The 8,529-nt window shown below is 40.8% G+C and overlaps 1 protein-coding gene across 3 annotated transcripts in view; it reads left to right on the top strand.

The window, feature by feature from the left end:
* The first annotated feature begins 7,150 nt into the window (after positions 1-7,150).
* The window catches only part of CRACD (capping protein inhibiting regulator of actin dynamics), a 257,288-nt gene continuing 255,909 nt past the window's right edge, over positions 7,151-8,529 (top strand). Inside the window, exon 1 of one of the 3 annotated variants that reach the window (XM_019740144.2) lies at positions 7,151-7,502. The gene's annotated coding sequence lies outside the window, so the exon portion shown is untranslated. The remainder of the gene's footprint in view (positions 7,503-8,529) is intronic. The other 2 variants (XM_019740149.2, XM_074324517.1) reach the window with 2 other exon arrangements.

Raw genomic sequence — 8,529 nt, 5'->3', positions numbered from 1 at the left:
CATTTTTCTCTTTTGCAAATGCTCTTTATTGAGACATTAATTACCATTGATTATGCCAGCTGCTACCTCACCTTATTACAACTTATCACACAGCTGTTCTCACACCCCTCCCCCCAATTCATAGAAAATTTTAGTACCTGGTTTACTGTCTTTTTACCATATTTCTATCATCAGTCTTTTTATGTCAGTATCTTCTTGGAACAGTGGTCATTGAGTGGTCCTGTATATTAGTTACCTTTTAAGAAAAACTGATTTCTAAAATCTATACCAGTCCAAAGAAATCAGACTGTGGAAGAGGTGTGGGCTTTTTTTTTTCCTTAAGGTTCTTTAGATGATTCTAATGTGCAGCCAGGATTTAAATTCCTAATCTGAGAAACTGACCAACCAAATTAATTTTATGACTCAATAGTGGGATTCAATTTACAGTTGAAAACTGCTATAGATCTCATTACCTCCACTGTCTCAACTTCTAGTATCCTACTCACCCCACTTTCTAGGTCACTGTTTATTATGCCTATCCCAATAATTCTTTGCCAGAATCTCCACTTGATTCCATCACCTAGCCCTGGTCTATAAGTCCATCACTCTCCCTTTGCTCTTTATCCAGCATAGATACCACTTTTCTTGCATATGCCCTAAATTCTCTTCTCCCTCTTGTCCCCTTTGAACTTAAACCCAAATCTTATTCATGTCCAACTACATCAATAACTCTATCTGTACCTAAGCAGCTGGATGAAAAGGATGGCAAAGAAAACAACCATGTTGAGTTTTCACTTGAAATGTATGGCCCTGAAAATCAAGGGCCCACAGCAGTGTGATAGTCCTTATACATTTTCCTAGTCAATTCACATTTAACCTCTGTTGTGGATTGAGTGTGTCCCCCCGCCACCCAATTTCTTTGTGGAAACCCTACTTTCCAGGGTGATTGTATTAGGAAGTGGGGCCTTTGGGAGGTAATTAGGTCATGAGGATGGAATCCTCATGAATGGGATTAGTGCCCTTGTAAAGGCACCGCGGAAAGCTCTGTCACTGTCATGTGGGGATACGAGAAATCAACAGTCTGCAAACCAGTAGAGTGCTCTCACCAGAACCCTACCATGCTGGCACCTTCATCTTAGACTTCCAGACTCCAGAACTGGGAGAAATAAATCTGTATTGTTTATAAACTGCCCAATCTATGGTAAATTGTTATAGCAGTCCAAACGGACTAAGACATTAAACTTCTCAATAGCTACACTTGGAAATGAGAGCAACGTAGTATTTTTAGAATATTGAAAGAAAAGAATTTTGAACCTATTTAGCTAGTTATGCTGTCATATCTAAAGGTGTAAGAAAAATCTAAGGCATACAAAGTCTCAGAAGATTTGTCAAGTGAAAATCCATATTGAAAACACTGGGAGGAAGTAATCAATTAGAGCAGTATAGGAGATGGTGGAGGGACAAAAAAAAAAGTATATGAGTATTTGTAATAATTCAAACCAAAAATTAGATTCGGAATAATACCAACATGCTGGATGGTGGGGAAGAGGAGAAAAAGAACAAAGGAACATGAGAAGAGGTAAAATACTTTTCTTCTTGGGAAAGGATGGAAATATTGATGTTTCAGAAATCAACAAGGAGGAAGAATATGAGTCTTATGAGCAACTATCATAATGATGTCACAGTAAACACTTACATAGAACTTTATTCTTATCAGGCATTATTCTAAGAATTTTATGTATATTAACTCATTTAATTCCCACAACAACCATTTTCTCCTTTATTCTCATTTTACAGATGAGAGCACAGGTAAGATTTGCCTGTGGACACATAGTAATGGCGAAGTTACCGTTCAACAATTTTAAAGCTGATTTAATGTTTAAACCAGCAGAAAAATACTTGATCTAAGGGAAAGTGGAAAAAAAGAAAAATACAGTAGGTGGAAAATATAAAACACGATGGCAGAAATAAATCCTTATGTAAAGGTAACCACAGTAAACATAAAGGAATATAACTCATCAATTAAAAGACAGAATCGGATTAGATTTTTAAAAAATATGTCAACTACAAGAGAAGAGTACTTAAAATAAAAAAAAAGCATAGAATGGAAATAAAAGCATGGAAAAGATTCACTAGGCAAATGGGAACCAAAAAGCTGGAGTACCAGTCTTGTTATCTGATGAGATAATATTTTAGGGGAAAGGAACCAATGCATATATACTAGTGAACAACAAGAACAATAGAACAAGAAGATATAGTCATCATAAACACACCTATATAGGTATATACCTATAAAACTTCACACCCAACTAACAGAATTTTTTTCAAGCACATCTCTTACATTTGAAAAATAGACCACATAATAGCCCTTAAAGGAAGCCTCAAATTCAAAAGGTTTAAATCATATAAATCATTTATCTGACTCTAAGCCATAAATTAGACTATAATAATAAAAGGATGGAAAAAACTTCAATGTGTTTGGAAACTAAAAGATTTTTCTAAATTACCCTTTGGTGAAGATGAAAATCATAAAGGATGAAATAATTTAGACTGATAATTAAGTGATAATTAAATCACTAGAATCAAAATTGTGGGACACACCTAAAGTCTGAGTAATGAGAGGAACACCTATAACATTAAACATGTTAATTAGGAAATAAAAACTTAACAAATGAGCAAGCATTTAACTCGAGATTAGAAAAAAGTAACAGCAACTCCCGCTCCACAACCCCCATCCCCTGCAAAATTACCAAAATAATAAAGGACAAACAGTAAGTTTGAAAACACCAACCACAAAAATGTTGACAGAAACAAGAGTTCAATCTATAAAAGGACTGAATAATAAACTTTATTTGAAGCAAGATTTTGTGCAAGTTTCTAATTTATTGTATTTTTATCAAAGAATATGGTCTGCATGAGTTTTGCTTTTTGAATGCTTTCTGTTTGTTGGGCACATATTTCTTGATATCTTTTATTTTTTTAATTTTTTAATTTTTTTATTGCGGAGCAGTGTGTTTCTTCAGGGCCCATCAGCTCCAAGTCGTTGTCCTTCAATCTAGCTGTGGAGGGCACAGCTCACCGGCCTACCTGGGAATGGACCTGGCAACCCTGTTGTTCAGAGCCTGTGCTCCAACTAACTGAGCCATCCAGCTACCCCTTGACGTCTTTTAGATCAAGCTTGTTAATTCTCTATTTAGTTATCTTTGTCTATGTGACATATCAATTTCTAAGGAAAATTGAAAACTCTCCCACTTACGAAAGCAGATTTTTAACTTTTCCTTTTGTTTCACTTTTTGGCTTAATTTAAAAGCTCTTATTGTTAGATGCGTAAAGTTTCAGGACTGTAATTTTTTTTGTTGTCTTACACCTTTTAACATTTGATACTTTTTACCTTGAAACCACTTTCACCAGATATTAATATTGCTACTTATGCTTTCTTCACTTTTTAAAAATAGGTTTATTGAGATATAATTTATGTATCTCCATACAACTCACCCATTTAAATTGTATGAGTCAATGATTTTTAGTACATTCACAGAGTTGTGCAACCATTACCATAATCAATTTTAGAACATTTTCATCATCCCCAAAACAAATCCCATATCCACTAAGAATTGCTCTCCATTTCCCCCAACTCTCCTCCCCCAACCATAAATATACTACTGTGTCTACAGATTTGCCTGTCTGGACATTTGATATAAATGGAATTATACAGTATATGGTCTTTAGTGCCTGGCTTCTTTCACTGAGCATAACATTTTCAAGGTTTATCCATGTGCTAACATGTGTCAGTACTTCATTCCTTTTTATTGCCAAATAATAGTCCATTGTATGGATAATGCCTTATTTTGTTTAATCCATTCGACAGTTGATGGACATTTGGATTGTTTCCACTTTGGGCCATGATAAATAATGCTACTATAAGCATTCAGGTATATGTTTTGTGTGGACATACGTTTTTATTTCTCTTGAGTGTATACCTAAGAATGGAATTTCTGAGTCATCGTTAACCTTTTTAGGAAGCGCTGTTTCCCAAAGTGGATGCACCATTTTACATTACCACTAGCAATGTATGAGGATTCCAATTTTTCTACATCCTCACCAACACTTATTATCTTTTTCAGTGTAGCTATCGTAGTGGGTATAAAGTGGTATTTCATTGTGGTTTTGATTTGCAGTTCCCTGATGGTTAATGGTGTTGAACATCTTTGCATTTGCGTATTGGCCATCTGTATATCTTCATTGGAGAAATGTCTATTGAGAGTCTTTACCCATTTTAAAATTGGGATACTATTGAGCTGTAGAGTTGTACAAGTTTTTATATATTCTATATATTTTATATATTCTGTCCCTTATCAGAAATATAATCTGCAAATATATTTTCCCATTCTGTGGGTCATATTTTCACTCTCTTGATGATTGCATTTGTAGAACAAAAGTTTTAAAATTTTATTTATTTTTTTGTTGCTTGTGCTTTTGGGATCATATCTAAGAAACCTTTGTCTAACCCTGAAGGATGTGAAGATTTACTCCTATGTTTTCTTCTAAGAGTTTTATAGTTTTAGCTCTTACTTTTAGGACTATATCCATTTTGAATTATTTTTGTATATGGTGTAAGATAGCAGTCCAGCTTCATTCTTTTTTTTCCCAGCTGCATTCTTTTGCATATTTTGATATCCAGCTGTCCCTATATGCATTCTTTTCGTATGTGCCTAGTATACTCTTCCACTACTTTATTTTTAGACACCATCATAACTTTGTAATCTAGATGTAAGATATGCGAGATAAAACAGTTATTCTCATTCTACAGGTTTGAGGAAATATCTGAAGTTAAGTGAATTATCCATGGACCCATGCCTAAGGACAGAAAGTCAATACTATGGATAGATGTTCTGATTCTCACTCCATCCCAGGAGCTGCTGCCTGTCCTCTGAGCCACTTAAAAAGCCCACCTCACTCACCTTGAACTCAGAATATTCACAACAGTCCATCCCCTGAAATGGCCAGGAGGGATTTACTAACCTTATGTCTAATGGAAACTTTCAAAATGATGGTATACTTCAGTTTTCTCACTTTGGAGGTCAAGGCTGCTGGGAAGACACAACAGAGTTCTGAGGAAGCTGCAAGGGACAACGAAGATACTTCCTATACTACAATATTTCTATTACTTTAGCTTTTGCTTTTTTCTCTTTATTATTATGTATGACTTTTATCTGCACAATTACTTTTTGTCCCACTCAGTTCCTTAGTCTCTTCTCCCAGTGAAAGATCTTACTATTGTACCCCTTTCCTGAGCTCTAAGAAAATGCAATGTGTACACAGGAATGATTAAGCAGACATGGGGGAGTACAGAATCAAGAAGCTTTGGAAATCTGTGGTCTAACTCAGGGGTTCGCAACCTTGGCACTATTGACATTTTGAGCTAGATAATTCTTGGTTTTGGGACGGTCCTGCGCATTGTAGACTTTTTAGCAGCATCTCTGGCCTTTACCCACTAGATGCCAGTAGTCGCACTTGCCAACTAGTTGTGACAACCAAAACTGTCTCCAGACACTGCCAAACATCTTCTAGAGGACAAAATTACCCACAATGGAGAACTAGTGGTTTAACTATATAATTTCTTCCTCACATACTTTCTGTCACCCCAATAAGCAGTTAAATGGTTAAATATTTTAAAAACTCCTAGTGTTCTCCATCTTTCTTTTGTATTGTATTATGCTCTCTGAAAATCTGTCTTGACTGATAGGCAGTTAGCTATTTCAAAAGTGGAATAGTGGACTGATAGCTGGTGTGAGGTGCCACACTGTTGTTACAGCCATGTATGTAGAAACCATGAACCATTATGTTTGAAAAGCGAGGGAAAAACAGCACCTGTCTAAAGTGTGGTCTGATTTCTGAGGCTCATAAGACACCAAGTCCAGCTAGAGAGCTCTAATGTAAGCATAAGTTCTCTAGAACTCTTTCAATATTTTAAGGGTGTGTTATTTGGGATATACCTTGCTTGGCAAAATTTAAAGGCAGTAGACCAATACCTGATTTATGTTATCTTGAATTTTTTATAGAGTATGTTTTCATGTAGTTGGCAAAACTATAATATATCAACAAAAAGACTTCAGGTATATGTTGTACACAGATTTAATTTTTTACTTTGGGGAACTTCTAGTGCTACTGTAGTAAATCCAAAGGAACTTCCTCAACCCTTTATAAAACTCTTCACTAGTCTTTATTTGGAATAAAGCAGGCATACTTTAGGATATGTAAGCAATGAACAACTGAATGAAATCTATATTTACAAAAATACACAACCTGGTATGAATTAAAATGTTTATCTGGGAAAACCCAGTTGGATAAGTAACATGCACTAGATTCTCCCAGTATCAAAGCTGTTCCTTCTAAGTCATGCACCTGCATTTGAATTATTAGTCCCGTGTTTTGCATTGAGACTTCTAGCTTATTAGGGTTACCTTTCATTGTTTGCATCTTTTGTCACTAAGGATTTTTTTTGCTTTGTTTTAAATTTCCTGATTAGTAACAATACTAAATTCAGCATCTTTGCATGAATAACAAAGAAAAAGATCACCAAAAATTGATTTACAAGAGTTTCATTGAAATATTCATAGCAAAAAGTATGAAGGAAAAGTCTGTGTTTCCAGTTAGGCCACAAAAGGAAAAGACAAATATTTTCCTTAAAACATCAAAGTCAATATTTAATTTCATTATGGCTAGGCTCAATAATGCCCAATGGCAATGTCACTGTTGTGACGTACAGCGACTCAGCAAAGCGATTCCAAACTTCTCTATTTCTGTGTGGCATCTTTAAACTTGTTCGACTCTCAGGAGTCCCAGTGCCATTTCTCACTGTCGGGGCTCTGCAGGACGAAACAATCTGAGTCCGGGTCGCTTCCGTTAGTCTCCGGCTCATCCAGGTAACCAAGGGTCGGATTTGCATCGCGTGGGGTTGTGACTGGCGATCGCGGGTTCTTGCCTCATGTGAGGCTCCTGTGAACCCATCGCAGTAACCTCAGACCCCACGCGCCCAGCCACACCTCAGGCCATCCCCTTACAGTGGTGGGGAGGGCAGTGATCAACCCCACGCCCTTCCTTGCGGCTCCCGGTGTCTGGGCACCTCCTGGGAGGGGCGCAGTCTCGCGCGCGCCACTGCCGGAGGGCGCAAGAGGGAACTTGGGGCGTCGGGTGCCCCGCAGCGGCGCCCCGCGAATAGGGGCGAAGCCGGGCGGGGCGGCGGCGCGGGTCCGAGCGCCCGAGGCGCCGGCGGAGCATGTGACCACGCCGCGCGGGGCCCGGCGCGCAGTGCCGCGCGGCGGCGGCGGCGGGGAGAGCAATGGAGGCCGCGGCCGCCTGAGAGGCGGGTGCGCTGCTGGTGCTGCTGCGGAGGCTGTGGTGCTGCGGGGCAGCGGCGGGCTGGGCAGCGGCGGGCTGGGCAGCCGCGTCTGCCGCCCGCGCAGGACCACCCATCACCCGCCAGCTGCTCTGCCGGCCACGACGCCAGGCGGAGACCTCAGGTGAGCGCCCTGGCGGCCCGCGGCGGGAGCCAGACAATGGGGGCAGCGGGCGGGCTTCTTCCCTCCACTCACGAAACCCGGGGCCGGGCCCCCCGGCGCCCCGGGATCCCCGATCTTGCCCTTGCTACGGGAGCGTGGGGTCTGCGAGGCGGGCGGTGGACTTTGGGGCGGTGTCCCGGCGTGTGCGGCGCGGACCCTCCCGGAGGAACCCGCGCGTGGTGTGAGCCGCTTGGGATCCCACTCGAGGGAACCTGCGGACATGCTGAGTCCTCGGGAACTTGCCGAGAGCGTGGGACCTTCTTATTCCTTCTCTCCTTCCCGCGCCGCGGCATGCTGTCCCGGGGTCCCCGGCTGGGGTCCCGGCTGCGGCGTGGAGGCGAGCGAGACTCTGGGATCTCGGACGTTGACCAGGGTCTGGGATCTCGGACACTGGGATCTCTGGACTCTGAGATCTCGGACGCTGACCAGGGGCAGCCCTCTACCCCCGCCTGCGCTACATTGCTTTGTTTAACCTCTGCCAAGCCATTTCACACCAACTCTTGTTGCCCCAATTCTGATGCGCCCCCGGTGTGATGGCTAAGGCAGGACAAAGGTTTTCCCTGTTTACCAAGGGCTGGAGCCGGGAGATTGCTCGCTTCCAATGGTGTAAAATGTGTTTTCCTTATCTTCTCCCAGGGTTTCTGGCGATGGTTTTCCTGGTTCTATAACCGTCCTTTCTTGCAGAGCTCTGTAGTGGCGAGATTACACCTAATCCTACGGATACGGTGGGTGGGGTATGGCTTTTATTCATGGTTATCAGTAAACAGGAGGGCAGGCGTTTACATTTTATATTAAATGTTCTCAGAATAGACGCATCGGAATCATTTTCTGAATTCTGGATTTTAAGCGACTATGTATATTTAAAGACACGTTGATTCCGTGGGTGTTGGGAGGAGGGACAAAACCTAGTAACTACGACTATGTGTTGTGAAATTTTAATAGGGTTTTATGAATAATAATCTGGAAACTGATCTGGTGTAGGTGTGTG

Source organism: Rhinolophus sinicus, linkage group LG02 (assembly GCF_036562045.2).
Source record: "Rhinolophus sinicus isolate RSC01 linkage group LG02, ASM3656204v1, whole genome shotgun sequence".
In the NCBI taxonomy this organism is placed as follows: domain Eukaryota; kingdom Metazoa; phylum Chordata; class Mammalia; order Chiroptera; family Rhinolophidae; genus Rhinolophus; species Rhinolophus sinicus.
This window is presented reverse-complemented; position numbering and strand designations above follow the sequence as displayed.